Source organism: Corvus brachyrhynchos, unplaced genomic scaffold (genome assembly GCF_000691975.1).
Source record: "Corvus brachyrhynchos isolate BGI_N302 unplaced genomic scaffold, ASM69197v1 scaffold17, whole genome shotgun sequence".
Taxonomy (NCBI): Eukaryota; Metazoa; Chordata; class Aves; order Passeriformes; family Corvidae; genus Corvus; species Corvus brachyrhynchos.
In genome coordinates this window covers 5398862-5407967 of record NW_008240046.1, presented here as the reverse complement: position 1 = coordinate 5407967, position 9106 = coordinate 5398862, and the positions used below count along the sequence as shown (strand labels likewise).

The 9106-nt window shown below is 37.5% G+C and overlaps 1 long non-coding RNA gene across 1 annotated transcript; it reads left to right on the top strand.

Annotated features, from left to right (window-relative positions):
- The first annotated feature begins 384 nt into the window (after window positions 1-384).
- On the top strand, window positions 385-7366 carry LOC108449122. Its single transcript, XR_001865238.1, has 3 exons — window positions 385-614; window positions 1418-1514; window positions 7065-7366. It is a non-coding gene; the product is annotated as an uncharacterized LOC108449122 (long non-coding RNA).
- The last annotated feature ends 1740 nt before the right edge of the window (window positions 7367-9106 follow it).

The window sequence follows — 9106 nt, the reverse complement described above, 5'->3', positions numbered from 1 at the left end:
TTCCTGTGATAGATTAGAATACTGAAGAAGTTAATTTAATGAAAAAGAGAAGCTATTTAATGACAGAATAATTGAATTCTGGATGGGATCTGATATGTTAAATAACAGACAACTAATTCATAATGTCTACGACCAACACTAGTAATAGAAAGAGCAAGCACTGAAAAAAAACTAACTTGTGCTAAGAGAGCAAAACTGGGACTATTGCTTTACCACCTTCTCAGAACTGGCATATCCAAATTTAACCTCATTTGCTATATCTGATCCACAGAAAAAGATTCCTAATCATGTCTGTATTTAATTAGATTCAAATAGTTTCAGAGAGGTTTTCAGCTTTGCAAGTTTGCACAACATAGGGCTTAGACTTTTCCTCCTATCACAGAATATCAAGCCTTAGGTCTGACTTGGCTCATATACAAAGCAAAAACAGCCCTCTTTCCCCATTATCCCTTACTGTCATCAAGCTTGACAGCTGATACTTGGCCAGGATGCTAACAAACAGTGCAGCTCTAAAAGGAATAGCAAGATTATTTCCAGCCTAAATGGCAAGCTTTGCCAGGACAAAGCCACTATTAGAGCTGTTAGAACTTGCAAACTTTGGTTTCCCTATAAAGGTGCGTATCTCATTCTTTTACAGAGGACTTTCTTCTTCTTTCTCTGATTAATATTTTGTCTAATTCTGAAAGAATGTAAAAGTTGAGAAGATGTTTTTTTAAAAATTTATTGTTTTAATCTTTAATGATTTTATTATTGTCAATTGAGATTTTTTTTAGTGTTCTTTCTCAGAGGAAAACAGAAAAAACTTAGATAACTTTTTGACTTTGACCTTTATCATTTATTCTTAAGGCTTAAAGATGCCACAGAAACATGTTACATTGAATCCCTTGAAGGCAGGGAGGCCCTGAAGAGAATATGCAGTCTAAGAGTTGGGTTCAATGATCCTTGCGGGTCCCTTCCAACTCAGCATGTTCTGTGATTCTGTGATTAACCCCTGGTACAGTGCGTTTTCTCTTCTATTAGACAGCTGACAGATGACTCAGTAAATTTAGCTTGCAGCAATTACAGTGTCACAATTTGGGCAGTTAAAGCACTTTAGTAGGGTCACTTTATAAACTTTTTCTCAAAATGCATCTACATTTTTGCTCAATTCATGACATATCACACAATTTTACTCTTTCATGGACAAATTGTTTCACCTGAATTCACCTGAATTCATTTATTAACATGTTGCCTGTCAAATGAGTTGAAAAAAGTGTAGACTCCTTGTATAATCTCTGGAATTTGTAAATCTATAATGGATATTAAAGATACTAAAGAACTTTTATGCAGCAACACTACTGATTTTACTGCTACCACTTTTTCTTTGTCCTCCTTATTGTTTTTCCATTTCTCTACATCCTTCCCTAAATCTGAGAAGGTAAGATGGTAGAAGGTGCAACCTTCAGCATGCATATCTCTGAAACATTCAACCAGCCAGCCTTCTCTCCCACCGTGGCTCTTCTGGATTAAATGAGGTGAGTTTATTTCTTCTTAGCTCTATTAGTTTACTTTATTCTAGGGTGATTTGATAGATATACTACTATTCAACCTGGTGCAGGAAGGATGTTGGTGATCCTGAAGGAACCTGGTACCCTTCAGGATTCCAGGACTTCCTGAGTATCACAAAGGCATGACTGGACATTAACATACAGGAAAGCAATATCACTTGGAAATTTTATTGTTATGGTGCTCCTAACAGATACTGTCAGTTAAAATGTTCATGTCAGTAATTACCCCAAAATAAAACTTTGGGCTGTAGAAAACCTGACATTTTGAATAGGGTATTGTTCCCAGGCGTTGATATTGGACTCACTTATGTGCTGAAAGCACTGATACAGGGCTTAAAGAAAATAATTATTCCAGCTATTTTGTTCATTCTGGAGAGAAGCATTCAGAGTTATAAACTACTTTCATTTTGAAACTTGACTATCAAAATCTGAGGTCTTAATTTTTTGTTTCTGATAACTAAGGTTGGTAAATTGTACATTAATTCAGCTTTTGCTGTCATTTACACCTTGGGTAATGATCAAATCATATTATTGTTAGACAAAACCTGTAATAAAATAACTTTCTAGTTTTTCAATTTTAACAAAACCAGTAAAAGATTGCAGTAAATATCATGTGGAATAAAAGTTTCCTACTGCTGCTTGAATTTGTTGAATAGAATTACCCTTTGTTTGAAAAAAAATTGGATGCAAAACACACCACAACTCTCTCCATGGATATGCTTTTGGCCAGTGGCTTTTCTTTTTCAATTATACATCAGTCTGCCTCAGGGTTTGAGTAACAATGACTTACAGGAGTTTGCAAGGTGAAAAGAGGATTCTTTCACTTATTGAACCTAATGGGAACTTATTGCCAGAGTTAGAGAATTTTTTTAAAAACATCTTTCCTTCTGTAAAGTTTTAATTGTTTCTGTCCACAACACAAATCTGGCAGAAAGACATAATTATGTAGTAAGGTACCACTGTGTAGCTTTATGATTCTGTACAATGGTATTTTTAAATGATAGTTCAAACTAATAGAGGAGTTATTTTTATTCAAATGTCTTGCTTTGGTGTGTCATGCTGTTATAAATAGCATTAATATTCAAACATAATGCATTATGTTTAACTCTACTACAGGGATAAATCATTATAAAGACTGAGTTTTTTAAAAGGGTTGCCACTTGTCCTACTCAGTGCTACCATGAGTGCATTTTCAAGTACAAGGCTGAACAGTGACCCACATATCCTTGCATGTGTTTACAGGGCTTCCAGTCAGGGGAAATTATCTTTACATTGCAGTTGGGGAAATTGAGCTAAAAAGCACTGTGACACAAGGAATATGGAATGGCAGAATTTCATTTTGAATGCCATTCTAACCTTTGTTACATTCACATTAAAAAACAAAACAAAAAGGAAACAACCCCCCAAAACCACTGGGAACTGTCCTCATCAAACTAGGATTGACTGCAGACACTGTCGGCCACCATGGAAAACAATTGAAAGCAGGCATTTTAATAGGATTCTGGAAGAGCTGGGCTCAAAACTAAAAGTAATTTTGGGCTACAGTTTCCTCTGGCTTGATTTTGAACATATTTTTGAGAAAAAGGAAACATTTTTTTAAGCTTGGCAGCTGTCATGGAGCTCATGTGTGGTTGCTGACTGATCTGACGAAGAGAATAATTTGTAGACACAGTATATCATTAGGAATGACAGTGAGTCAGTGTGTAAGCTCTGGTTTCTGGCTGCTTAACATTTGAGGCAGGATTGTTACGCCTCCCAGAAAACATAATTTATCTTTTTTTTTTTTTTCTTCTCATAAAATAAACACAAGCAAACAGTTCATTGTTAGGAACAAGCAAGTTAAGAACTTAAAATCTTTGAACGCGTAGAACTGAGTGATAAAAGCAAGTTAAATTAAGTAGAAAATGCTGCTGATAATTTGGGCCATGTAGACTTGATAAAATTAACAAAGTTGAAATAATCTGAAAGCCTTTAGATTCTGAGAAGAAGCTTTATTTTCCCCATGAGAAGCCAGCATTTCCTTTAAATGAAATTAACCTTATCAGGTCACTTTTGGTTGCAGCTCAGTTACACCACTAACATTAACTTATGAACATCTGGAACAATTATTCCTTCTTCTTGGCTGAGCAGTGGGTAGCGCAAATCTAAGGGAGGTATTACTAAAGACACCAAGCAGTATTGATTAGATACTCTACCTATGATTCCAGAAGCACGTGGGAGGACTTCATTGCCACAGTGATCTACTGCAACAAGCAAAATGAATTTAGATTTCATTGTTGGCAAGGGAATTAACTGGAAATTTAGAACTTACTAGGCTGTAAGATGGCTACTAGTAATCTAAAGTAAAATCTTGGTATTAATCTAATTAAAATATTTTATCCTACTTTTCTAATCCAAGGTACTCCTTTATCTTATATGATGTGCATTGCTCTGAACATCTGCCTCTCCCACACTCCTCCCTTTTCAAAAAGACAATGTTAAAGCTAGAAAAAGTTCAGAGAGGGGCTAAAAAAATCAGACAATGATCAAATATATGGAATACTTTTCTACAAGGAGTAGGTTGGAAAAGTAGGACTCCTTGCTTAGAAAAGAAATAGTGTAAGAAACAAGGTAATGACCTGTAAAAACATCCACATTATGGAAAAGATGCAGCTCAAAATTTCTTCTGGTAAAAGAGCAAGGAGCCAGATGAAACTATTGAGAGTCATGCAAAAGGAACTAAAGGAAGTGATTCTGTCCATGATAGGTAGGTGAGCTATGGAGCTCCATGACATGACATGCAGTGACTGTTAAAAATTTACATTAGTTCAAAAAGCCATTAGAAAAATCAGTGGAATCTAAAAAGGCTATTAAATTCAAGCATACAAATTTTCATAGAGTAAGTCCCTGAGCTGAAAATATTGGAGGCTGTGAGGGAGTTCTGGGAAAGTATTGCTGCCCACTTGGTTGGTCCTAGTATTTTCCTCCAACATCTGCTCTTGACCACTATGTTGGGTAAGAAATATTAAGCAGAGGGACTTTGTTTGGATGCAGTCATTCCCATTTCAAAACATTAATCCTGTTGCAAGGAGTCTTTTTGGGATTAGGAAACTATAAAATATATTACAATCATAGAATATCCTGAGTTGAAAGGTCCCAAAAGTATCATCAAAGTCCCACTCCTGGTCTTGCGCAAGACATTGCCAAGAATCACACCATGTTCCTGAGAGCATTGTCCAAACCCTTCTTGCACTCAGACAGGCTTGGTGCTTTTACCACTTCCCTGGGGAGCCTGTTCCAGTGCCCAACCACCCTCTAGGGCAAGAACCTTTTCCTACTATCCAGCCTAAATCTCCCAAACACAAATTTGGGTTAATCCCTCAGGTCCTGTCACTGGTCACCACAGACCAGAGATCAGTGCCTGCCCTCCTCTTCTATAGGATGAACAGACCAAGCAACCTCAGCCGCTTGTCATACAGCTTCCCCTCAAGGCTTTCACCACTTTTGTTGCCCTCCTTTGGACGCTTTCTAATATTTTAATATCTTTCTGATATTAAACCTAAGTGCAGTCACCACAGCTGCACACAGGACTCGAGGTGAGGCCGCCCCAGTGCAGAGCAGAATGGGACAATCCCCTCCCTTGCCCGGCTGGCGATGCTGTGCCTGATGCCCCACAGGACATGGTTGGCCCCCTGGCTGCCCGGGCACTGCTGACTCATGCTCAACTTGCCATCGACCAGGATCCCTAGGTCCCTTCCTGAAAATAGGAGAAACAAAGCTCTGAGAACACTGCCTCAGTATTCCTATAAGGTTGCCAAGTTACTATGTGCTTCATTATCTGCCTACAGAGACACTTGCACTTCTGAAAGAAAGGGGAAAATAGGACATCAAACTAGAAATGCTAATCCAACAGCTCTCCTAAGTTCATAATTACAATTGAGGAGCAATTATTAATAATTTAATACTTCAGGTAAATTATAGGACTGTGAACTGAGTCAGTATCCCACAATTTTTGTGGTTTATTAGTAACGAGGAGCATGTTTAAATCAAATGTATAAGGCTTAAATATGGCATTGTTTTCTGAGACATCTCATTTTAGGACATCTCTGGAAAAAGAATTGGTGAGGGAAGTTGTCCATTCATTACTACTGAAGAATCAAAACCTCCATTTCATATAACCAGCTGATACCTTCTTCCCCACCTCTTCCATATGCTCTCCTTGAGAGTTTAAAAGACAAATTTTCTTTTCAGAATGTTCTCTGGCTCAGAGAGTGCCTGCGAGGTCACATAAGCAGCCTGGGTAATATGCTGAAAGAATTGTGGGGATTTTTTTCCCTTGAAAGCTTCATGGCATTCCAGAATACAGAGCACGATTCATTCTTCCCTTTGCAAATTTTAATTAGACAGACCCTTGCAATCTAATGAGGAGTTTTACCCTTCCTGCTATAATTCATCCTTGCTGATGCCTTGCGTTCATGGAAACCTCATTATAATCCTTCTACATTTCACATCTGGTTATCTGTCACGGTGTAACCCCCAGCTAGGCACCACAGCTGCTCCCCACGCCCTCCTTCCCTGATGGGATGAGGAGTAGAATCAGGAAGAGTGTACAAATTATAGGTTAAGAACAGTTTAATAACTGAGATAAAATAAAAATAACAGCAACAATTATAATGAAAAGGGAGACAACACCAAAATAAAAAAAAAAAAAAAGAGATAAATAAAGTCCAAGATAGACAAGCAGTGCACAATACAATCACCCAGCACCTGGAGACTGATGCCTGGTCCATCCCCAAGCAGTGATCAATCAGTAGCTCCTGGCCATTCTTCACAGTTTATATACTGAGCACGACATTCTGTGGTATGGAGTATCCCTTTGGCCAGTTTGGGTCATCTGTCCTGGCCATGCTGCCTCACAGCTTCTTGTCAGCCTGCTCACTGGCAGAACATGGGAAACTGGAAATCCCTTGACTTAAAGTAAACACTACTTACCAACTACAAAAGCTTAAGTGTGTCATCATTAATCTCATACTAAATCCCAAAAATAGCCCTGTACCAGCTACTAGAAGAAAAATTAACTCTATTCCCGGTGAATCTAGGACATTAACTCAAAGCGACAAGCAAAAAATTAATCTTTGGATATGATTCTAAATTCTGAAAATTTGGACACATTTAGAAACAATGTCATTTCAAATGAGAGCATGCCAATCAACATCTCACCACAGCAAAAGATGTCTTCTTGAGGTTGTGGAGTTGATTTCAGAAATGAAGATTTTGGCGTTAAGAAGAAGCTATCAATTTCAGGCTGACTACAATAAATTGGTTCAGAATGAGCATTTATTTCTTCTGGGAATAGGAAGCACTTTGTATTTATTTTATGCACGGCCTGAATGAATGCTTGTCCCATCCTGAAGACACACAGCACCAAAAGAAAAAAATGTTAAAGCTGTCTAAAAGCAAGAAACTCACTGTTCTCTTTTTCTTGCCAAGGATTTGTGACTGATTACAAGTAATACCTTGTTTCCAATTCTCTTGCAGACTAGAATGCCTTCCAGGATGAAACAAGTAGATGCAAGAAGAAAGGCAGAGTGCATCATGTGCCAATCATTCTGGCTGACGCAGCAACTTTATGGGAACTTACTTCTCCCACTTGATTTTCCATTAGTGGTATCTGAAAAGGCAGAGGAAAGATATCCAGGCTGTGCAAATGAGAGCATTGGGGGCACCTGTGATTCCAGTTCACTGTCAGTTTTGTGAGCATTTCTACTCCCAAGTAGCTGCCTAACTAATCTGATGTAAATTAATTTTTTACCCATTAAAATGTTGGTGTAATATTTAAAGGATGACAATTTAGAAGACCATATCTATCTTGTTTTCACTCAACAGTCTCCTGAATAACACTTTTCTGCTCTTGTTCCTTTCATGATTAACAAATATATGTTTATATTTTAGGATATTTCCTAATGGGAAAAGATAGAGGCATTAATATTAGGAGACATTTAGGCAAGGTAAAAGAAAAAGTTCTGATAATCTAGAATAAAGAGAAAATATACCTGTCATGCATTGCTACATACAGAAATAGGATTGTGCTGGGTACTTTTGAGTAACTGCAAACTGCAAACAATGCTGAAAATGTTGCCTAGTAAACTCAGTGTGCATATGTACATAAAGGTATCCTTATGGAGCAACTGCTGGAATGGATGGAAAGTATATTGGCTTTACACTCCAAATGAGGTTATTTATTGGAATTTTCAGTATGGCTTGTGGATCAGTTGTAAGTGAAATATTTAGATCTGTAATTTTAGGATGTTAAATTTTTAATACAATGTATTAGTCACCAAAGATTTTATACTATTTCAGTGGTGATCGAACATTACTTGAGATAATAACCTCTAATTGTGAGGAAGACTTGAAGTAAATATTTCTGTAATGGTTCATTTTATAGGGACTACTAAAGAGAAGGAAGCGTTGTTGTTTTGTTTTTTTCTAAATAGAAACATTGTTGCAGTCTTATTTAACATAACTTTAATAATGTTGCTATGGTAATAATTTAAGAATTGCATTTGCTTTTATCTTGCATATGCTAATTCTGAAGTCAGCAGGGATGCCTCTAAGCTTATGAAGTTTTCTAAAGATCAGACTTGGATCTATAAGTTTGAATTAAAGCACCTGCCAGTAACAGCTATAATGGATTGGTCACCTTATTTTCTTCTGCCATCTCCTTCCTACATCCCTTTTGAGAATTCGTGAAAAGTTTTACACTTAGAGTTAGCATATAACAAATCTGTCATGTATAAATTAGCCTGAATAGCAGCTATATAATTCAAAGAAAATTCTGTATTTAGATCAGAAGTCTTATTATATAATGAATTAGAATTGCATTCAGTTTCCTTAGCACGGAAAGCAGCGTTAAAAGAGTGTTAAAAATGGACTACTGGAATTTATTGATTTTGCTAATCCATCTGATTACACATATAATTTCTCGTTAATAAATATTGCTAAAGTTAAATAGTAATTCAAATAAGATATAGTGATCTTTAAGATATGAAACTCACTGCGCAAACTTTGAAATGTTCTGATAAAATTTGTCAAACATTCTTCACACTTTTGGAAAATAAAAAATCCAAAATCACATCTACAGCTAGAAGTACTGACCCCTGAGATACACCACAAGTTACAGGCCTCCAGCTAGGCTCTGCATGGCTGAACACAACCCTCTGGGATCTGCCATTCAGCCATTTCTCAACCCACTGCACTGTCCACTTGCTCAGCCCACCCTTCCTAAGTTTGCCTATGAGTATCTTGTGGGACACAGCATCAAAAGCCTTGCTGAAGTCAAGGTTAACGTTCATGGCTTTCTCCTCATCTACCAGGCAGTCATTCCAGGCTGTTGGATAGGTCAAACAATATCTCCCCTTGCTGAATTCATGTTGACCACTCCTGTTGACCTTCTGTTCCTCCACATGCTCAGCGACATCCAGAACGAGCAGCTATCCCACCCCTATACCAGGGATTGAGGTGAGGCTGACTGTCCTGTAGGTCCCTGGGTCCTCCTTTCTGCCCTTTTGAAGACTGAAGTG